Genomic DNA, 23,542 nt, shown 5'->3' with positions numbered 1-23,542 from the left:
CAGTGGGACCCCCACACATCCTGGAGGTCCGCCAGGACATGGGACCTTTTGCTGCTGCTGAAGCGAGCCTCCACGCCACTCGTGCTGCCCCAGCCACGCAAGCTGGAGTTCTCGTCTAACCGGCAGCGTCTTTGTAAAGGGATAAAATCGGTCCTTTTGCTTGTCCTTTGCAGGCCTGCCCAGCAATCCCTACACTAAAACAGCGAGGCTTGATCTTGTACCAATGCTGGTCTCCACGCCAAGGAGGGGCAGAGCCAGGGAGACTTGGCCATTTCCTCCAGTTGCCTCTATTCTTCAGCAGCAGCACTGCACCCTTCTGCAAACATCAGCTCCATGCTCTTACTTGTCAAAGGAGTTTCTTATTAACCTGAAGGACCTAAAACAAGCCAAAAAAAAAAATAAAATATTAAAAAAAAAAAAAAAAAAAAAAAAAACCACCAACCAAAAACACACCAGAAAAGCTACAAACCCACATGATCGTGTTCCATGCTAGAGGTCAACGACAGGGCTCCTCTGCGTGGAGGGGGCTTTTTCCTGTTAAACATAAACCAGCCCAGTCTCCACATCCTGAGTATTTGTTTGCACATCCTCAGAGTCACACAGAATACAAACCAGAGAGAAATCCAACTCCTTAATCTGCAATGTATTTTTGCGGCACCTCAGCGGGGCAGTTAGTTGTCCTGAACGCAGGACCTCCACCTGCTGTTCGTGCCACGAGCATCTTCCCTCTCGCGCCCGCACAGCCGACGGCGTACCCCACTCGGACTCTGACGACGAAACCCCAGCCAGTCACCGGTTAATCATGGCCTCTGCCTCCCTTTTTTCCTATGTAACTGAAAGTAAATATTCACAGGTTAAGCAGCACTTGACTCAGCCATACCCACCTATCCAATGCCTTACTCATTAATTGAGGGCTACTAAAATGCCTCGAGGGCTGGAGCCCCTCTGCTGTGAGGCCAGGCTGGGAGAGTTGGGGGTGTTCAGCCTGGAGAAGAGAAGGCTGCGGGCAGAGCTGAGTGCGGCCGGTCAGGGCTTCAAGGGGGCCCAGAGGACCAGAGAGGGGGTGAAGGCCCCATCCCTGGGAACATTCCAGGCCAGGTTGGCCGGGGCTGTGAGCAACCTGATGTGGTTCACGGTGTCCCTGCTCCTGCAGGGGGGTTGGGCTGGGTGACCCCTTCCAACCCAAACCATTCTGTGATTCTATGATTCTATGACAATGAGCACGATGTGGATTAATGCTGCAAATAAGGGGTTCAAATATCCACTTCCTGCATCCCAGGGGCAAAGGGAACACCACAACAGCAGCGATAAGGCGCTGTGTGCGAGGGCTGCAGGGTGCTGCACGCCCAACATCCTGTGTCGGCACAGCCGGCGCTACCGCCGCGCTACACACGGGCGAGCCGTGCGGTCCCATCAGCGCAACACGCATCCTTGTCTTGGGACCTCCTCCGCACGGCGAGTGCCGCGAGCTTACCTGGGCCCAAAGGGCGGCCAGATGAGTTCAGAGCAGTGAAGAAGGAGGAAGGGTGCTCAGGAAGCCTGAGCCATTGATCACCAAAGGCTGGAGGGGCTTAGTGGGGAAGTGAGTTTATGTGATCCTTTACGCTCCTCCCAAAAAAGGGGGAACACACGGCAATGCCACCACAGCACGGGCTGGTTTGGGTGTAACTGAAAACCTGACTGTACTTCTATCTCTACCAACGATCAAAGAGCAATAAAAATGTTCCAAGTCTCTATTTTCAGGCACTGGCCTGTTAGTCCTTGACCTCTGATGCGTACGAGAAACAAGAAAGGATGAAGACCAAAGCGCTCGCTGCTTCACACCGGCTTCGTGCTCCAGGCCCAGGAGGCTCGGCCACCCCACGAGGCAAGCGTGTCACGTCTCCTGCGGGAAGCACCACTTGTGCTGCAGAAGCAAAGGGCATGTTCACAGGATGCAAAACAAGGAAAACATGAGCTATTCTGCTTCATCAAAAGTAATGAAACACCAGCACTACCTTCCACCCCAATCCGCTTGTTTAAAGGTGGGACCTTGGGTTCATCTATGGGTCTTAGAGACTGGGCAGTCGTTTCCTCCAGTCCAGTTTATTCCTGCAGGAAGCACAAGCGTCAGTTCTGGGTAAGCATCAGAAATGACAGCCTGGTCCTTCCACCAGGGCTGTGGAAACTCTGCTTCCTAGCACACATATTCCCCCCAAAATTCAGCATTTACCAAAACCCCAATCCGTGGCATTTCTTACACGAACGCTTTCCTACAAGTGCCTGAATTTGCGTCTTTGACTACAATGCTGAGCGCTAACTTGCACAGGGACCTGAAGGACCTTCATCCTGCCCCCACCAAAGCCAAGTCTCAGCAGCTTTGACCACAAAAGGCACTGTGCACCCCAGGCAGAAGCCAAAGCCTGTATTTTCCGGCACATTTTGAGTTCTGCTCAAGTGCAGCATCAGATGAGGCTTGATGTGTACCGATGTCTGAATTTCCTAGGGAGTCAGGTTCTTCAGAAGGATGAATGCGCATCGGTTTGATTTGAAGGGGAGGAGAAAGGAACACTTGATCTCGCACGTTTAGGTTTGGCTCAGATGGAGGTTTCTTCCAAAGCAAACACTCCCGCAGCATCACAGGGTGTATATATAGACACAGACCAGGGGAGGAGGAGGAGGAACTGCAGCCCTTCTGTAGATGTTCAGTTACATTAGGGAAGATGCAAGTAGGGGAGAATACGAGACAGAAATAGAGTCTCTGTTTTTCTAAAGCTATATGCACGTTGACTCAGACACTGAAGCCAGGTTAAACGATCCAAGATAAATATTGCATCCTTCCAGTAACACAGGGAGTTTCTCCCATGTTCCAGGCTTTTGCCAGGAGACGTGCTGTTTCTGCTCGGGCAAGACCGCCGTCCTGGCAGTTCACACACGTTTTTGCATGTCCAACTAAGCGTCAGGGAAGCCACCTTCACTCACACCTGAAGGCATGTGTGCAGACGTGAGAGCGCCTGCGGGGCATTACGGGGAAAGCTCTCACACCATTTCTGGGAACCCGGCACCCTTGGGTGCCTCTGTAGCGCCCGTACACCGCTGCACGCAGCACCGGGAACGGGCAGCAGGTTTGCCTGCTCTTGCAGGGCTACACTCTCTGTGATCACAGAGACACAGCGGGATACATCACGCAATTGGATGAGCATCTGGATGCACCCAGGCTCTTTAGGAAGGACAGGAGCTCATGGGGGACCTTCACCACCTTGATATCTGCCGAAGGGACAACACCACTTGGCAGAAGCGATCGAGGAGGCTCCTGGAGTGCCCTGATGATGATGACATTTTCCTAACACAGGTGATCAAGCAGCCAACACGGAGAGGTGCTCTGCTGGACCTCGTACTTACAAACAAGAAAGAACCGGTCAGGGATGTGAAGGTCAGGGCAGCCTTGGCTCCAGTGACCATGGAATGGTGGAGTTCAGGACCCTGAGAGGAGGGAGCTGGGAAAAAAAGCTGTATCACAGCCCTGGCCTTCAGGAGAGCAGACTTCAGCATCTTCAGGGATGCACTTGAAGAATCCCATGGGATACAGAGTTGGAGAGAAGAGGGGTCCAGAAGAACCAGTTGATATTAAAGGGTCACCTCCTCCAAGCTGAAGAATGGTCCATCCCAACAAGCAGGTAATCAAGGTGAGGCCTACAAGGAGGAACAAGGAGCTCCTGACCAAACCCACAAGCAAATGAAGTGCAGCAGCAGGGGTAAAGTGACCCAGGAGGGATCCAGGAAAATCGTCTGATCACTCTGGGATGGGGATAAGAGAACCAAAGCCCATCTGGAGCTGACTCCAGCAAGGGATGTGAAGGGCAACTGTGAGACCAGCCTTCAGGAATCGCAGGCTCCTGAAAGTTCAAGGGGAAGTTCAGAACCAGGAGACTCACCCTCGGTGGAAGAGGATCGGGTTAGGGAACGGTAACTGACTGGACATACACCCCTCCATGGGACGAGACATCATGGACCCACAAGTGCCGTGGGAGCTGGCTGATGGCATTGCGAGGCCACACGCGATTATCTTTGAATAGTCACAGCAACTGGGAGAGGTTCCTGATGACTGGGGGAAAACAAATGTCTTCAAGAAGGGCAAGGAAATGGATCTGGGGAACTGCAGGCCAGTCAGCCTCACTTCATCCCTGGGAAAGAACAGGTAATTCTGGAAACCATTTCCAGTCACGTGAAGGAGGAGAGGGTGATCACGAGTAGTCAACATGGATTTATGAAGAGGGGGGGGAAAATCACGCTTCACCAGCCTGACAACCTCCGATGATGAAACAACTGGCTATGTTGTCTGTCTTGACTTTAGTAAGACTTTCAACACCGTCTCTTGTAACATCCTCGGACAAGCTGGCGAAGCACGGACTGGACAAGCGGGCAGGGAGGTGGTCTGAAAACGGGCTGAACAGCCAGGCCCAGGGGGTTGTGATCAGCGAAACAAAGTCCGCTTGGAGGATCGACACTAGTGCTCTACCCATGGGTTGATAGGAGAGCCAGTGCTGTTTAACCTCTTCCTTAATGACCTGGATGATGTGCAGCGTACCCTCAGCAAGTTTGCTAACGACACAGAACTAGGAGGAGTGGCCGGTACACCAGCCGGCTGCGTTGCCACTTGGATGAACTTTGACAGGCTGGAGCAAAGGCCAGACAGGAGCCTCGTGGTGTTCAAATAAAGGAAAGGCAAAGTCCTTCACCTGAGGAAGAATGACCCCAAGCACCAGGACCGGCTGAGGGACTGGAAAGCAGCTGTTCAAAGAAGGACCTGTGGTTCTAGATGAGGAGAAGCTACCATGAGCCAGCTATGCGCCCTCACAGCAAAGGCAGCCACCAGCATCCTGGGCTGCGTTGGGAGGAACACTGCCCACAGGTGGAGGGAGGTGATCCACTTAGCACCGGAGAGACCACACGTGGAGAGCTGGGTCCAGTTCTGGGCCCCTCCGTGCGAGAGAGACACGGACGTACTGGAGAGTCTGGCAAAGGGACACCAAGGTGACTACACAGCCTGGAGCACCTCTCCTACGAGGAAAGGCCAAGAGAGCTGGCACTGTTCAGCTGGGAGAAGAGAAGGCTCCGGGGGGATTTTAATCAACGTACGCAAATGCCTGCAGGGAGGGTGCAAAGAGGAAGGAGCCAGGCTCTTCTCAGTGGTGCCCAGTGACAGGACAAGATGGCACAAACTGCAACACATCAGACCGCAAGAAAGAACTGTTTTACTGTGAGGGCAGCTGAACACTACACCAGGCTGCCCAGAGGGGTTTTGGAGCCCTCATCCTTGGAGGTACTCAAAACCTGACTGGACACGGTCCTGGGCAACCAGCTGTAGGTGATGCTGCTTGATGAGGGTGGGTTGGACAAGATGACCACCAGAGGTGCCCACCAACCTCAACCGGCTCATGATTCTGTGATCATTTTGCCCGTTCATTTGCGCACCCCAGATACCGTTTATGATGGACACAAGTATTCGGAAGGAGCATCTCAGTCCTGTCTATGGTACCACCCATGGCAGAAGCCCACAACGTCACTGTGTTGACAGATCACCCAGCAGCTCAGCAGAGAACAGTAACACGTGCCCTATCTCACTCCTGAGGTTGGGGTTCGGTTTCCAGTACTCGCTAGCTCACCTTTGCTATGGTTTGGCTCAAACACTGCTTTCTCCACGCGACACAGGGGTCAGAGACTGGAACACCAACAGACCAGCCAGGAAGTGTTTCATCACACTGCCTGCTATCATCAGATTCCTTAAATCTCTCCCAGTCTCCATCTCCCTCAAGTTTTGCCACACACCCCCTATTTTTTTTTTAACATAGCCTTTTTGATGAATGTTTTAAAAACACCTCTCGGCCCCATCATCTCTACCAACCAGAGGAGGATTTTCCTCCTTTACAACAAAGCAGGAGGAGTCAGACACAGATGCCCTTCTAGGCTTGCTAGCTACAATCTTCGTTGCCTTGGCAGATATCTACTTCTTGCTGGTGTAAGAGAAAAGAAGTCTTAGAGATTTTGATTTTAAGGCCAAGAGACACGTTAAAGTTGTAATTCCTTTAAGTCTCCAACGTTCCCTGTTCCCACAGCTGGAGGTGGTCTGGCAAAAAGAGGCCAGTGGGAGTCATGAGTAACAGAGAGAAGTACGAAGCTGATCCTACCTACTAAGATTTCTCCCTAAAAAGAAGTTCAGGAACAGGGAAGTCTCCACAGGGAATTCAGGTTTTTGTAGAAAAGCTCGAGATAAAACATGTTTCTACCCAACGGTTAGCGCATTTGTCTTGCCTGGTTCTCAGTTTAGCACACCTCCTCCTCCTTCTCCTCCCCTTGCAAACAGAGCAAGCGTGACGGGGGCTGAGCAGGGAGGAGAGCACAGCTAAGATCCACCAGGACGGCCGCCTCCTTCGTGGCCACAGCGCTTGCGGTCTCTTGCCCCAGCAAAGAGCAGCCCACACTACAGTTCCTGAACTGACTCGCTGCAGTGTTTGTTCACAGGGATTTAAAGGCCATCCACAGTTCTGGCTTCTTGCCATGGGCATTTTTCAATGTTGGCCTTGGGTCAAGTGCAGTGCTGAGACCCACAGGGAGCCCCCAGGTGCAAAGGACTTCTGGGGGTCACCTAGTCTGGCCCCTGCCCCAGGCTGGGCTAGCTCTGAGCTAGCCCAAAGGAACGCTTTCTGGTAAGGCCTCTCTCTAAGCAACATTGTATGTCATCCTGCAGCTAGGGAAGGTTTTTAGGGACTATTCCATCTGCAGCTGCCAAGCTAGATTTTAGTGCAACGCCACAGATGCACAACGAGACAGCCCTGAGACAATATAAAGCCACTGCACTGATCTCCTGGTCTTAACGAGGGCTCAGACTCTCAGCTCGCCTAAAGTTCTGTCTTTAAAAATCCCGCAGTTGTGAAGATGAAAATTAGACCAGCATCCCAAAACATCAAAGCAGCTCATCCTAGCGAGGCTAAGGAGCCCGCTCCTTTACACTTGCAGCACTCTCAGCACACAAGAAACCCCATTTATATGGTCCTATTCTCCTGGGCAGCATAAGCTACTGTTTCATACTGAATTAAAACCAATAAAGCAGAACCAACCAAACACAGAAATAACTACAGAATCCTCTCTGGACTGGCAAGGAAAAGAGAGGCTGCTAATTACAGCCAAACTCATCTCCTCACCGCCGTAAAAGCATTTGCAACTCTGCCTCTGTAGCGCACATTGGCACTGGCGTTTTGTTATATCGGGGATTTTGGTTCTCATGGAAGGAGCTGGAGCGGCAGGACCCCCAAACCCCCTCTTCCCTGGGGAAGAGTGAAGACAGGGTGTCCTCCACTTTTCCAGTCAATTCATCTGCTGCTTAATCTCCAGCGCCACTGGGAAGCCATCCAGTTCAGGCTGTGGGCAATGGGGAGAAGCCTCGGAGAGGGACTGCTGTTTGTATGCAATACTGCCTTCACGCACAGACGCATCTTGCCTCTACGCTTGTGTTTCACCTTTTTGATACTCTTGGTACGCTATTTGGGTAACGAATAGCTCAGATTATTTTTAAGGAGTACCGTGCGGCAGGTTTCAGGGCTATTTACCAATTAAAGCAGACGCTTGGGTCCAGGCAGAAAGGTTTTGCACATGGCAACCTGCTTGCAGAGCCTGTTGCCTTCCGCAGCAAGAGCACGGCTCCTCCGCGAGAGTCACGCTCAGGCCCCGAGATGCCAGCAGGCTGCAGCTGGCACTGGGACACAGCCGCTGCTCTGCAGAACCAGCAGGGACAGGGGACGTGCAGCACATTCCTGGTGCGTTAGACCCGGCCATCAAAGCTGCCTGTGCTGTGGCTGCTCCCAGAACAGGGACCATTTTGCTGAAGTTTCAGGGGTATCATGGGTATTAGAGAAAAAAAGTAAAGCCATAGGTGCGTGCACACACACAGAGGTATATATGGAAACAGTGCAGCAGGCGAGAGGGAGCCAGGACCCCGTCCTGCCCCGCAGCAGCAGCCAGGCGATACCCAGGCTCCAGCGGGGGCACCCACCACTTGTCCCCCACAGGTATTTCCCGAGCGGTCCCAAACCAGACAAGGATAAACTCACACCCTGGGAACACCCTTATACCGACACCGAGTGCACGATGGACGACATACAACCAACACAGCACAGGCAGCCTTTTCACGATGGACTCACCCCACAGGAACCTCGCTACAGCTTTGGATCGCTCAGCTGTGACAGGAACAACCGCACTGCTTCCTTCAACGCGCCACGCAACAGCGCAGCGTGACCACGACGGGCACGGTAGCTTTTCCTCCGGGGTAAGAAAGGCTACAGGACTGTGTGATCAATGATGTTATGAACGGGAGAAGATTTTGGCAGAGGAGACCTACATTATTTATCAATTGCCTGTAATACCGAGATGTTCGCCACAAGCCTCCGCAGCGCTGCCCAGCTCTCGCCGTCAGGAGCGCGACTGTCAGTACAGCAGCAGGCTGGACGTGCTACCCCGCTCAGGAAGGGGAAACTGAAGTCTCCACAGCCATCGTGCATCTCCAGAATGAAGCCGTAAGGAAAGCGCCAGAGCCTTACGAGATCTGCCGGGCTCTGCTGAGGAGCTGTGCTTGTTCAGTTTGCCTCCAGCACCCAAAACCAGACCACGGCTTCCCAGGGCTCTCGGTGCTAAACGAGAGCTGACTGCCCATAATTCGCTGCTAAATGTTTGTTAGGGGGTGCCAGTCTAATTTTAACCTCCGTATGTTTTGGGGGGGGGAAAGACCAAAACCAAAAAGACCAAATAATCTGCATACAGAGTCTTTCCTGCCTGGGCTACTTCAAAAGACATTCTGAGTTTCAGGGATTATTTATTTATTTGTTTTTATATCACTTTTTAACTTCTTGTACTGGAAGCATTAAATTACACCACAACATCAGACCAGACTGTGCAAGAAAGCAATCTTCTTGGGAAGGAAGGAGACGTGGATTCTCCCAGGAAGTTTCCAATACAAATGCCTCCCCAATATTATAGTTCACAGCGGGCAGCAGAAACCCCTCTTTCTTTGCCTTTTCATGCTGAAGGCTGCGTGGCTCTGGGAATCCAGAGCAGTACCCCACGCCAGTGCACTCCGAATAAGCTTTTCTGAGTAAATACCTCCAGGCTCATACAGGCTCCGTCAGCCCCTGCCGAGTGGTTTCATCCATCCAAACTCTCCAGAAGTGTTCAAAAAGCTTCTCCTCAAGCCTGAATTGCATCTTCACGCATCAAAACCAGATACACTACTGTGGTCCAACAGCAGCTTTCCTGCCCAGGCCCCTCCTTGCCCTCCTACCAGCAGAACCGACCATAACAAACTCAGCAGAGGCAACTGCCCGAGCCCTACCGCCTGCAGACCGGACTGGCCAGCGACCACAGCAGCAGCGTCAGGACAGGCTCTGCGCTGCTGGTATTGCCCGCAGATGCTCACCACAGTGGTACGCGAGATCTTGCCGAGGACTAGAACTAGCCCAAAAGCTCCAGGTAGAAGCACGGATGCCTGAAAAGCAAGAGGTAGGTCTAGTGGACAGCAGATGTGGTTTTCTTCATTTTCCTTCCCATAAAGGCAATTCCTTAGGTGCAACCCAGACATCCTGAGGGGGGTTTTGGATACTTACAAGGCCAACAGGAAAAAAATGAAATTTAAAAAAAAGAAACATTGGCCAGTCCCTGGGGCAAGCAGCTGCCTGCCAGGATACGCTTCACTTGCAGCTAGTACCGGGCTGTTGCCAAAAGGCTTTCCCCAGTAATTCTGACCATTGGCCAACCATGTCCAAAAAAAGGAGCGAGAAGCCGTATTCCTGGGTGTCACAACTCCGGCACTCTTGGCTGCACTACAGCCTACCGTCTTCCCTTCTTCCAGATGATCATCAGTCTGAGTAACACATCCTTAATTCAACTCCCTCTCCACAGACTAGTGGAGTCCCCTAAGCTGAATGATGCGTCTCTCCATACCTTCTGAGGTCAGACCCTTTGGTTTGACCCAGATATGCTGCCTGGTATCCTAGCTGCTACATGGTTTGTTCTACCTGCTCTGCAAACAGGCATTTCCTTGTAAAATAAAAGCTAAATTCCCCTACTGCAAGTCTGCAGGGTGCACACGAAGGCAAAGCAACAGCAGATGGTGCCCGTGCAAGGGCTGCCCTCTCCCCTTGACCCACAGCTCAGAAAAGGGGCTGTCCTCTGGGGAGACCACCCCCGCCTGCCTGGGTCCAAAGAGTCCCCTCCTCATCCCAGCACTCCAGAAGGTGACCGGCAGCCCTCGGCCTTTCCAATGCAGGCGCCCCACGCTGTCTCTTCCCTGGCTGCCTTCAGGGCCGTGAACAGTGCACAGGGACACTATAGCAAGTCCAGCAGCCTACAGATCCTTACGGGATCTCCACACAGCCGTTTCGTAGCTACTCAACTACGGCACCACCACAGATATACTCAGCAGCAGACCTACAGGACGTGACTTGGACACCTCGAGGCGCTGTGCACTATTCCCAGTCCCACCACTGCTCCCAGCGCCCACGGTGGCACTGCCACAAGGAGCCATCTCACAGGGCTGGGGCTGGCAGAGCCGAGCCCTCCGCTCCCGGAGCTTCCCCCTGACACAGTATTTCCTAAACACGGGAAGGGACCATGGCAATGCTCCCCCAGAGAGGATGTCAGCACAGGCTGAGCACAGCACTTAGAGACCTCATTTCCTATCTGTGCTGGCGCACGACTTTGTGTTCCCTCTCTGTCAGAGCTGTAGTTTGGTTACTAAGGACACAGCTCGGTTTGTTTTGAGGGTTCCCCCCGCCCTTCAGCTTTGGTTTTGTTTCTTTAAAAACCATAAACCTACAAACCCATAGCTCCAAACAAAAAGCTACAGCAGACAAAGACCTTCACAACACAGCAAAAACTTAAGTACATCAGCAATACCAAAGCCCTTTCTCACACAGTCGTTCAAAACCGCAGCAGTACCAATGAAGCGCGCCAATAAAACCTTTACATGAGCCCAGGTTGTTCGACACCACGCCAGTTAAAAGTTACCTGACAAGTTACAGCTGCTTGTTGGGGGGAAAAGCCCAACCTGCTCACATTCCAGATGCACTTTCCCACCTGGACATGAAGATCCCTGCATGAACTGAATTTGCCGCATACCCCAGTCCCCTCCCCAGCCTCACCTTTTCCAGCTACCGCTGCAGCCTCTGGTTTCCCCGGGTGAGCACCTTGTTCCCACACGGCAGGTCTAACACTGGCTAGCAGGGGCATCGTAAGGTCTGGCACAAGACAGTGCAGAGGGAACAGCTTGCCGTTAACCCTTTCAGGACAGACTAAGAGTCGGCCATCGCAGGCCGGTACGCGAGCAGCAGCAAACTCTGGAGGCGAAAGGCGCACGTGAGTCGGACTTTTGCTGGGAAAAAGCAGCAGCTTGACTCGCAAGGTAGCTGATGGTTTTTAATCTTATCTAGATGAAGGTATAATCCAATTATCTACCTATTAAATATTCCACGCTTACTTAAAATGATTAAAATGGCAAACACGTGGTTACAGGGCAGCTGTCTTCTGACACCGAACCCATGCCCACACAAATACTCCCACCCCCACAGGACATTAACCCACCTTGCCTCTGAACACAGGCATGATTTTCTGCCCTCAAAGGCAAACCTCCTATTATTTGTTTTAGTAATATTTAGCTGTGGACTTTAAACTCCCAACCTTTCTTTGACACTCGTTTCTGCTCCCAGCACAGTCACCGCCTGCATACAGTTCACATTACTGACGCTACAGCTTCCCACACCACACCTGTATGACCCTGCTCTCCGTTCCTTCCGCACGCTGCCAGCCCAGATCCTTTTCTTGAGCGCGATTCCTCCTCCCCTACCGCCCCGAAAGCCTGGCTGTCGGGAAGGGCTCCTGAACCCGCGCTGCTTCCAGCTAGCGTTTGCAAGGCCAACACTGCTATCCAAACGGCAGAACAAGGAACTGCACCAAAAAGGATACAGACTATTTTTTGCCACTGACTGGACTAAAAAAACCTATCACCAGCAGGTTCTGCTGAACAAATCCTGAATTTTACCTTTTTTGTTAGCAGCCTTTTGTAAATGCAGGAGTTGACTCAGGAGGTACGCTCACGGACATGCACAAATGCACTCCCATAATAGTAAGATCGTTCTTGCGCACGCTGCCATCCTCAGAAAGGCACAGCGTTTCTTGTACCGCTAAGGCAAAGCTACTGCAATCAGTAACTAAAAGCCAGGCCAAGTGCTTCTTCTGCCTAAGCAATTTATGCTTAAATCATCATAATCTATGCAGAAAATGCAGGGAACAAAGTCAAGTATGACTTAAACTCCTGCGATCCTGCTGCAAACAGGCTTGCTTTCCCCTGCGATTGCAGAAGAGGGATTTCTTCCCCACCCTTTCAGCTGCCACAAGCAGCCTCTTGTTTGCATTTAACCCCGCAGCGCTCCCGACGCAAACACGGAGCTCACGTTAGCGCGCCGGAGGGTGCCTAACTAAAAACCCAACAGAAGGCAGCCGGGCCCCGTTACAACAGGAACGGCGCTTTGTACTGAATTCCTGTTCGGAGCAAAGAGAGGTACGCACCCTGCTCTGGCCCAGCTAGGGAACACACTGCCCGTGCACACCAGAGAAACCTTGCAATACTTGCAAGTCTCCGGGTGCCCGTACAGATGTTGTGTATCAGGCGACAGCTTCACAGCCTGCTGAAAAGCAAACATCGTGCAGATCAATTGCCCCAAATCCAGGAAGCCAAAAATTGCTCAAGACCGCATCGCTATGCCTCCCTGCACAGCAACACCACGGTCGCATCCTCTCCCATTCAAAAACAGATTCAAGAATCAGTTGGACACGCCAAAATGAGTCACCCCGGTGCTCTGGTCCCTAACACAGAGCTCCCGCTGTCCCCGCGCCGAGGGAACCGAAATGCCGTAAGCCCACTCACAGTTGTGGGAACAGCAAATGCAAATTGTACCACACCGCAGAACTTCACCACAGTCTCCTCCAGCACATGTGAGCTACATGCGAGCAAAACCACCTTCCCCCCCAAGAATCAAATGGGTTTCTGAAAGCTGTTCCCTCCCCTACAGCGAAAATCAAACGAGCAGGGCAAAGTTTAGCCAGACTTACTTTGCTCTAGCAGGATCTGCAGCAGCCGTGCTGGAAGGCACTCAGGAAAAGGGCCCAGGAGAGTTTGGAAACAGCGTGCGAGAAGCTCCAGGTCTCTCACGTATGCACAGCCACACAGACTATAGCCTCCGTTGAGCTACGTGAGGAGCCCCTGTATTTGTAACCTTGAGCTTCAGGCTGCCCCACTCACACCACTACTGCTTTAATACAACAAAGTTAGCAGTGGACATTTAGGCATAGAAGAGAAAATGGGTTTAAGTGAGGCATTTTTTTAAAAAAAAAATTAGATTTCTAAAGAACACCAGCATATCCTGAATGCAAAGATACGCTCTCCCAAGAGCTCTTCTCGGGAGATATGTCCGGTATTTCTAATTAAGATGCAGCTAGTAACTGCATGCAACAATTAAGGGTTAAAAAACAACTGATGGAGGGGGGAAAAAAAAAAAAAAAAAAAAAAAAGGAAAGAAAATATAAAAAAAAAGCTAGCATCACCCAGCAAGTTTCCAGCAGCAAAGCCCGTGTGAACTGTATGACCTGAATTGCAAGTTTAGCTTCGGTGAGAAAAGAAAGCGTAAAGGCCCCAACCGATGCTTCCTGCGTTGAGAAGTCAGGGTGGGGAGCTGCTCGTCTGCCGGGCTCGGCGGGGCTGTGGGGTTTGGTTTGGAGCGGGGTTGGTGCTGCGTTGTTGGTTGCCTTGGTTTTTGTTTGTTTTTAAAGGACAGTCTGGGTTACCACCTGCAAATAGTTTGAGAGCGTGAAAACACCACATCGCAACGTTCACCTACTGGTGAGCAAAGCAAATCCCATGCACAGTCAGTTGTTCTGTCTGGTAGCAAAGCAAAGGAGCTAAAAACGAAAGGAAGGGAGAGTTACCATGGGATACCAAGATGCGTCACTTCTCTTGGCTCTCTTGGCGCCACGTGACACCTCAGCCGTGAGTGAAGAACTCAGCAGATGGGATAGAAAAAAAAAATAATGTAAAAAGGTCTCTAGATTACAGCAAAGTTTAGGCTTTTAAATCCAATTTGCTAACTGCTTATGGCTACGGACATACAGGCAAACAATATTTATCTATAAACCAAGCTATCTACTTATAAATCTATGGCCACTGTGCAATAAATATACGTCCTCCCTTCCAACAGCCATCATCTACACTTTTTCAGTTCCTCACAGTAAATGTAGTCCAAGCACGTTCAGAAATACTGCCCTCGCTATCTTCAGGAAGAACCACCGCTGCCTTTGCGAGGCAGCAAAGCAGGTCAGTGGTTTCTACCTTGCTCCTAAATACAGAAGCAGCCACTTCACAGCAGCGGACACAAGCAGTCAGAGTTCAAGAGAGATCAGACGAGGGATAAATCACTTGGAATTCACTCTCAAAGTTATCACGCAGGTCACCAAATCCACGCCTTGGGATGGAGCCCAGGGAACCAAGACTCTTATTTTCCCAGGTATCGCTGTTTAGCAGCACGCTGCCGCACAAGCTGACCCCACCACATGCTTACCTATACTTTGATTTTCACCCCACTCCACTCAGCCCAGCACAAATTCTTTAATCATCTCCTGCTCCGAGTCTTTCTTCTCCACACAAAATCATAGAGTGGTTCAATGTTTGATTTCCCGCTTTTACAGCTGGCAATTCCTTTCTAGCATGTCAGAACAGCTCTGATTCAAAGGACATTATTCCACCTCCATCCTCCTCCACCTCCCAAAGCCTCCTAACACCCACACGCTGCCGAACGCCAAAGTCCCCAGGGAAATTCGGTCCTTCCGTACGCCAGCCAAGCAAACCACCTCTCTGTAGTCAGAAGTGCTGTACAGCGTGGCAGACCTTCACCCTCCAAGCCACCCTGGTGCCACCCCAGAGTTCCAGCTCTACCCAAACATTACCTCACGCCGAAACCGAGCTTGCAGGGAAATACTGAAGCCCATCTGTCTCCAGAGCATCCCAGCAACCTGACCATCAGCCCAGGCACCGGCTGGCAAGCTGCCACCCCAGCCACCCAGCTATCGGCACCCCCCGGCAGCTCCAGACTGCAGAACTCTGGTGAAGTAGCACAGCAAATTATCCAAGACAACGGCTGCTATAATCTGCTCTCTCAAACACCAACTTTTTATCACCTGAATCATTCGCTACTATGCGCCTGTTTCCCATTAGCTACCAAAAATATGAATAATACAGAAGCCAAGAAATCCCACATTTAATCTGCTACTCCAACTTGTAGCCCCTGTGTTAGCACACATCCATGCGACACGGCATTTGCAGACAGCTAAGTGCTATTTATTACCTACTTAGAAAGTGAAGTTTCACATTTCTGCAACAAGTTTGACACAGATGGTGTTACCTTCTTCCAAACGCTGCTTTAATAACCAGCCCCTCAGCCAGGAGATGCTGCCTTTCATAGCCATGGCTAGCTTCTACCCAGCCCTCCTCTGAACCTCCAACCTTTCCGCAGCATCCTGCGGCAGGGAGCACCGTGGCACAACTCTGCACCACCGAAAGAGAAGCTTTCCCTGTTTAAAGCTTGCTGCTTCCTTGTTTTCTTTGACACCGTTGTTTTGAATGGGGAGGGCCTGGGCACGGTCATCCTCTGCTCACGCTTTTCATAACATCCCTCTTCCCGCTTCCTCCGCTCACAATCAGTTCTTCTCCACGCTAAAGAGTCAAAGTCTATTTATTTACCTCCTTCTACACCACAGCTGCCCTGCACCCTTCATTACCTTCAGCATCCTTTGCTGAACCTTTTTCTTTTTGGAGATGGAGGACCAGCTGGCATTCAAGACACAGGGAATCGTGGAGAAAGCGGTTTGGTTTTCTTCTTCTTCTGGTTGTTGGCTTGTTTTTTGTTTGTGGTGGGGTTTTTTTGTTTTGGGTTTTTTTTTTTGTTTGTTTTTGGTTTGGGGGGTTTTTTTGGTGGTTTTTTTTGGTTTTTTGGTTGGGTTTTTTTTTTTTTTTTAACAGTAGCTTGTTGTTTCTCCACCCCCTTCACTAATAACATTCATTCATTTACTACTTTGACTTTACAACTGTTTTCAGAGTATTGATCTCCAAACTAAAAAAAAAGCCCCCCAAGAGCAGAACAAACCCCAAACTAATAATGGTTTTGCATCATGCCAGGGTTGCACAAACAAACTTTAAGTTTCAGAGACACGAAAGGGCCTGGAAAGCGCAGTCATCTCCTCATCTCCCACAGCGGCTGTTCCCAAAACTCCATTTCAAGCTGAGCAAGGCATCAATCGCATCCCTGTCGGTGCACGAGGAAGCCTTCCTCCATCCCCTCGCTTCCCTCTGCTCAGGCGCAGCTCGGGAGCCCCCCGCTCCTTTTACACGTCCCAGCCCAGGGCCCTCCATGCTTCTGCAAAGCACCCCGACCCCTCTGTTCTGCTCCGAGGCAGGGCAGCACCCCCCTCCCGGCACCGATCGCTGACCCCTACTCGGCACCGCCGCGGGGGCACGTCCACCCGCACCTCCTCACCGCGAGTCCTGGGGGAGAAGGAGCAAAAGCACCAGCGCCCCAAAGCCAAAAGAGCAGGGAGGAGAGGGCGGGGGGGGAGAAGGGAGCATGGATCTCGTGTTCAGAGCTGGCAAGCCTGAGTTCAGAGCCCACAGACTCCGTATCCAACAAGTAGAACTTGCATCTCAAGGCGCTAGTGCTTTGAAAAAAATAAATATATATACACTTTGGTCACCTGTATTTATTATTTCCTGATGCAGTACCAGCAAAATGACCTCTACTGAGGCACACAGAAAAAACCCTGCTTTTTTATTAGTAACCAATTGCTGATTTACAGCTTCACTGACCTTGTACCACATACCAGACTCCTTTCCTCACCCATGCTCAACATACACTCATTTCCCCTTTTCATGTGGAAATAGAGCACCCAACACTGTCCGCTCACTAATAACCACAGAACACCGAGGGGCAGAGCTGTATCCCAAAACTCCTGCCCAGTATGCAGATTCTTCTTGCTGGTTTTCAGCACCTTGAACTCCTCCCGACACAGAATGACAATACAGATTTGCTTAAAAGTATACATTTTCACTCCACCCCAAATTACCATAGAGAAGCAGACACTGGCTGAACCGAAGAATTTTCCAGCTAAAACTAAAGAATCTGTGCAGAAACACTAAAAAAAAAAAAAAAAAAAAAAAAAAATCCTTACTCAGGCATTTTTCTGACAAACAATGGAATTACAAATGCCCAGCGAAAGAACTTCCGATGGACTTGATGATCTTAAAGGTCTCTCCCAATCTAAATGATTTGATGATTCTGTGATTCTATGACTGTTGCAGGGATGATACATCTTGCACAAGCAAGGAGCAGCAGGACGCAGACAAAAATTTGCTGGTTATGTAAGTTCACTTAAAGAACCAACCTTTTAAGTCTTTTGTCTTACCCTTGCAAGGCTGGGGGGTAAGAACAAAGCTCTTCCTTGGGACAGGCTGCCAGGTATTCCCGCTGCCCCGCTTTGGATGCTGCTTAGAATCGACGGGAAGGATGGATTGATCCTGGTTGTGATGATAGCTGGGCTTCCACTCAAGTGAGCACCCAGCAGCCCACCTAGAGAGGAAAGAGAATCAACAGGTCCAGGAAGGGACTTCCTTGGCTACCCCACCTGGAAATTCAGGCTTCAAAAGAGTTCTCGCTTGTAAAATTCAAATTAGATGAATGTGGTCTGTGAAACAGCACTGCTTTGCTGGAGGCCACTCCTCAGGCATTCAGGCTGTTGATGCTCTGTTCCCTTTTTTGCAGCAAGCCACTTTCTAGACCATTTCTCCATCCAGTTTCCACAGGGTACAGGGACGCGCTCCCGCCCACCCAGTATGAACTCCTGAACAGGACACATGCCCACCGGCAGGAGATTCTGACACTCACGTCTCCAAACAGCAAGGTATCAAACCTAGCAGTACCTGCGCAACCTTGTCCAACTCTTCACCAAAGGGATCGCCATCCTGAAAGGTCTCGGCTGTTTCACCGATACCCAACATACATATTTCAGTGTAAGTGTTCGCTCGTGCTGCCTCTTTGCGAGCAGTAACATTTCGGCTGCCAGCATCATCTTCCTCCAATGCCCGCTCTTCATCCAGGTCAAATCAAGCCAAACAAGGGTGAGGGACAGGACAAGAGAAATACGACAGTTTGCCAAGGTGGGTATTAAACGATGTGCAAATGTTCTTCAAGGCAACAGAGAGAAAAGCCGTGGATGACGGAGTGTTACCATTGTCACTCCCGCTTTAGACCCCCCCCTTATTCCGAATTCCTCCAGGGCACTCTTTCTGTTCCAAGCTCAGCAAAACTCACGTTTTCATCTCAGCCTCTGGGCAGCCCTGCTGCCATTGCAGAGACTCAAGGAGACAACTGGAAATCCAGTAAAACTACACCATGCTTGGTCTTCCCCTCCAGAGGAAGACGAGTTTGCCGAAGACTGACCGTTGCGCTAGAAACTGCAGAGAGGAGCTCCCTCTCCTTACCCTATCCCAACACACGCGGTACGTAACGTTACAGGAGCAGCAGGCTGACAGCTCAGTCCCAGGCCAGCGGTGGTACCTCGCACCGTGCTCAGAGGGAGGCACTGCTCATGAAACACCGTTTTTCGGACAACCCTACACCACGCTGAACCACACGGTACCCAAACGACGCCGATTTAAGAGTACTCAGTTCACAGCGCTGCAGGTATCGCATCATCATAGGACGACCAACATCAGAGCTCTTGAATTAACAAGTTGCAAAAGCAACCCAGATGACTCGCATTTGGTTTCCCTGGAGGTTTAAGATGGCAACCCTAGAAATCATTAATTTAAGAGCTCAAGTTTTGATTCGGGTCTGGACTAGTAGTTAGCAATACTCGTTGCGCAGGGGAAAGGCTCAGAATAACATTCCCTAATTAAGGCACTGCTTTACGGTGGAGAAATACAAATAATGATCATCTGGTGTTGCCCCCCTGACTTTTGGCTAGGCAACCTGTGTGCAGACAGAGGTGCAGCTGAGTTGTGAAGCTGAGTGCACAACGCATCTCCCCCTACCCGCAGGACTTAGCTCACTTTCATCCTGGCTGCTGCAGGTGTGTAAGTGAGAGCTAAAATGCTGTCTGGTATACATTCTGCTAAATCCCACAGAACGTCGCCAAGGGAAAGTCACAACAATTTGAAGCTCTTTATCCTTGTGGTCACAGAATCACAGAATCGTAAGGGTTGGAAGGGACCTCAGGAGATCATCTAGTCCAACCCCCCTGCTAAAGCAGGCTCACCTAGAGCATGCTACACAGGACTTCATCCAGGCGGGCTTTGAATATCTCCAGAGTATACTCCTTTATTTCACAACTTTAACATAGCATTCACCGTAGGTAACGTTATTAGAATTTGATGAGGGAGCCATCCATTCATTATAAAAACTTTCTTGACAGAATGCTTTGGGAAAATCTTCAGTGGGGCAGGCATGAAATCAGTGTATTTTCACGCACCACTTGCAATTTTGTGATTATAATATTCATGGTTAAGTGTCTTAGAATACTGCGTGCAATTTACCTGTGCAAACCAGAGCAAGTCAATGCACTTGAAGAACCCAGCCTCGGCTCGATGATGTTACCACCTTGCTAACAAGCCTGACAGCTAACCGGTAGGTGATGCTTCAGAGCTGCGCAGTGATTTAATGACAGAGCTGTCCTCCTGCTTCGACAGACCTGCCCATAGCATTAATCCTTAGGGGTTACGAACAGAGCGCTCCCATGTTGGCTTGGAGCAAGCTGACATCCTCACAAAGCACAAGCACAACCTCGTGCTGAGTATTATTGGAGTATGAGAAAAATCATTTAGAGAAGTAGCAGCTACAACATAGCTACTTGCTTCATCTCCTTTGTAAACAGCTTTTAAACTGCCAGGTACGGCTGTGATTAAGGAGCAGCCGGAGATGAGAAGAGAGCGCCTCGTAACTGCTGACAGGTAGGTTTATTTGAGCTTCAGCACAAGCATTTGAAGATGAAAGAGCACAAGGAGGATGGTGAAAGACAACTGACAGCTTGAGGAATACACACCAGTTTTCAAATAATTTCTGTGATGTAGGGTAATGTTTATGATCACAGCATTCACTGGGAATTAGATCATCCATTTAGCAGCAAGTCTGCCAGATCAACTGTCTGGGGACTTTAAACAGGATCAGCAAAAACTGTAGAGCATCGCAAAACTGGAATCAGTGCCTTTGCATTCTTGGTACTCAGCTGCCTTCCCAGAGAAACTTCAGAAAAGACTAAAACGGGGAGGGGGGCGGGGGGGGGCCGCGGAGGGAAACAAAACATCAAGAGGAAAAGCAAGTCCAGTGCTACAATTGATTTCAGGAGACACGCACGCTGCCCGTGTTGACTGCTATGCCCAGACCTGTTCGTCTGCCTCTGCCTTGCCTACAGTGCTCGATTTCGCATCTGCTGCTGGCTTCATTTAAATGCTTTTCATGCAAGATTATTGTTTTGGGGGCAGACCGAGTTTGATGAACCAGTACTGTGGCAGGGCGGTTACGTGTCAGATGCAGACCATCCAAACCTTTGGCAGGGGGCCGGGCTGGGGAGGGCTGTAGTCTAATTTGGACCAGCGACAACATTCATGAAACAGCTGAAGCAGCCTTGTAAGCACAGCTACCATATCCCAATAATAAAACCAGCAATTGGGCAAAGCACCTTCCTTACCTTTTCTGCCACTCGCCTTTCAAGATGTGTTGCATAGAGCTCAGGGAGCTCCCAAGGCTATCCCTGCACGAGCTTTCCAAGAAACTATTAACTATCAGCAAAGCTTGGAGAATTTAGCAATGCATCAGTGTCTGGAGATGGCTGCAGTGAAGCTCCACAATGCAGAAAAGGACAGGGAGGAACCTGAAGGTAGGAGCATGCTCTAGACAAGACGGTATTTAAGTCTGCCTCGATGTCGCTTGGACGCACACAGGATTTGAGCAGTTGGGACAGCCACTGAGCACTCTGGTGACAAAGCAGACATCCTCTGTTGGGACCATAAAATCCCTCAGCATTTTAATACCAAATATTCTACCCATCCTTTGCTACGTATTTATCACCATGGAGCAAGATATATTAGATACAACACTTTGTCTTCCTAAGTAGTACATGGAAATCTGTCAAAACAGTTGCTGACAGCCTTTCAACTGCTCACTGGAAACGGGGACAGCAGAGGAAGGGGGAACACAGGCCAGGAAAAAAACCCAGCCTTTTTGGTTTAATGCATCTTGAAAACAAATCTATAGAGAACAGAGAAAAACATTTAACAAATGAACTGAAACAAAGCATCTTGTGCAAGAATCCCAATAACCATATCATCTGTGGAATGATAAAACTGTAAAATCGTGGAGTAATTTTAAACAACTGCATCTGTCATGAAAATAATTAACGAACTAGTCAATACTTATCCAATAAGAGAGAGCTATTCAATAGGGTCTAATTCAACATGGGAACACAGCCTGTTGGATCCATCCAATGACTGAGGTTGGGGGAAAACAACCGATTAACAATGGCGCTTCCCAAAAGGCACAGAGAACAGCGTTCTGGCCCCCAGCGCCTGTGCCTCCTGGGCTGCAGCCTACAAGGATGCCCAGATTCCTTCCACGCTTCAGCGCTGTTTGAACACAGGTTTGCTGAATGCAAAGAACCCAGACATAAACCAGGCAGCAAATCAAGATTAGAGACCAGCAAGATGGCGTTCCCCTCACGAATCCAAATAAACAAGACATTTTGAACTATTTCCAGCATGACTTCAGCACAAAATAACATTTGCGCTTCAGCGTAATAATAGTCGGTGTTTTAACCGCACGCTGAGAGCTACAGGGGCAGTCACGCGCAGCCGCCCGAGCGTAGCGCTGGCTGCCAGCCTTCAAAGGCAGCGAAGGGAGTCGCAGAAGAGCCGTGCTGTACTTCAAAGCAGTAACTGCCTTCCAGATAAAGACTAAAAGTATTTACGTTCGCTCTCCAAGCACTTCAACCCAAGTAGAGCGCACCCGTTGCTATCAGAAGTTTTGGTATTTGCTAGTGCCCTGTCCCATCCCCAGCCGTCTCAGATGTGACACTCGAAAGGAGCTGGGATGGCATTAGCCATCAAACTCCAACTGAGACCTGATGTACACAAGAGCCAAGTCGTAAAAATCAAGCCAGAGCAAAAAAGGAGCACGAGCAAAGAGGATGCGAAGCAAGATGGAAACCCCATCTTCTCTTGGAACATAGGCAAGAGTCTGCGAGCACACCCTCACGGGAAATCCTACCGCTTGGGCCCGTTAGCTCTGAATCAAAGTCAGAGTAAGCCGTTGCTAATTCAGCTGACAAACAAGCTAGAGAAGGAGGATTCCCTCTTCGGATTAAGCATTAATCATCAGCAGGTACGGCCCACTTTCATTAACTGCAGCCATTTCCTGCTAGCACATCCTTGGCCTTTTCCAAGAAACAGGGGAGCAGCTACGCCTCTGATGGAAAATTAATTCATTAGGAGACAAGAGCAAAACTATCGACAGCAACCTGCTTTAGGCTACTCACTTGCCAAGAACCAGCCGAGCCATTCGTTAAGCAGCAATGGCTAGGAAGTCTACCAGAGTCAAATCTATCGATCCGAACAAACTGAGCACGCAGAACATTCAATATCTGCTCCAAAATTCAATTAGATCTTCAGTTCCAGGTAAGTGCCCAAGACGTTACGCCGTTCCTGCTCTCCTTGGACTCCCCTCTTGGTACACGTTGCTCCATTAGCCTGGAGGAAGCAGCAGCAGCACATCAGACCACAGCCTGGATTCAGGTACTCCCAGGGGATTGCGCGGATTCACTCTTCATCCTCCTCACTTTTAAAACACAACCTGTGGACTTTGTTTGTGCCAAAAGCACCTATGGAGATTCTACAACAGCCACTGGCCATTCCCACTTCCACAGGACAGCTCTGATGCATGCAGCTCGCGTGCATCTGGAAGAAGTCGAGGGGGAGGTTGGTGGGGGGGTCAAACAGGAGCCGAGAAGGGAGCCCACGCTTTCCCAGAGAGCGAGGGCAGAGCCAGCAGCAGGTCGGGCCGGCGTTGCTGTAAGAGGTGTTGTGTGCCAGAGGGGGATGAAGGCCGGGCTTACAGAGCAGGTCCCGGCTCCCAGCCTTAACCTGCCGCAGCACCTCTTCAGTCAGCAGCAGCGCCCGCCTTCCTGGCAGCAACGGTATTCCTTAAAAAGTCAATGTCACCGTGAACTCTCGTCCCACCGAGGATACAGAAAAACCCGAAATTCCGTCATGATACATACATGATTAATGCATTTCCCCAAAGGTGCTTTTACAGGTACAGGACAACACCCAGACAGCAATCACCGCTTCTAATGGAGATTCTCTCCCGTGCATTTGACATTTCACAGGGTGGCAGATTTGGGGGGGGGGGGGGCCGGGGGTGCGTTTTTT

General features: G+C 50.4%; 1 protein-coding gene across 7 annotated transcripts in view; it reads right to left on the bottom strand.

The window, feature by feature from the left end:
- The window catches only part of SGMS1 (sphingomyelin synthase 1), a 76,446-nt gene that overhangs the window by 44,687 nt on the left and 8,217 nt on the right, over positions 1-23,542 (bottom strand). The window lies entirely within an intron of this gene.

This window comes from Egretta garzetta, unplaced genomic scaffold (genome assembly GCF_000687185.1).
Source record: "Egretta garzetta isolate BGI_Z169 unplaced genomic scaffold, ASM68718v1 scaffold234, whole genome shotgun sequence".
Lineage (NCBI taxonomy): Eukaryota > Metazoa > Chordata > Aves > Pelecaniformes > Ardeidae > Egretta > Egretta garzetta.
This window is presented reverse-complemented; position numbering and strand designations above follow the sequence as displayed.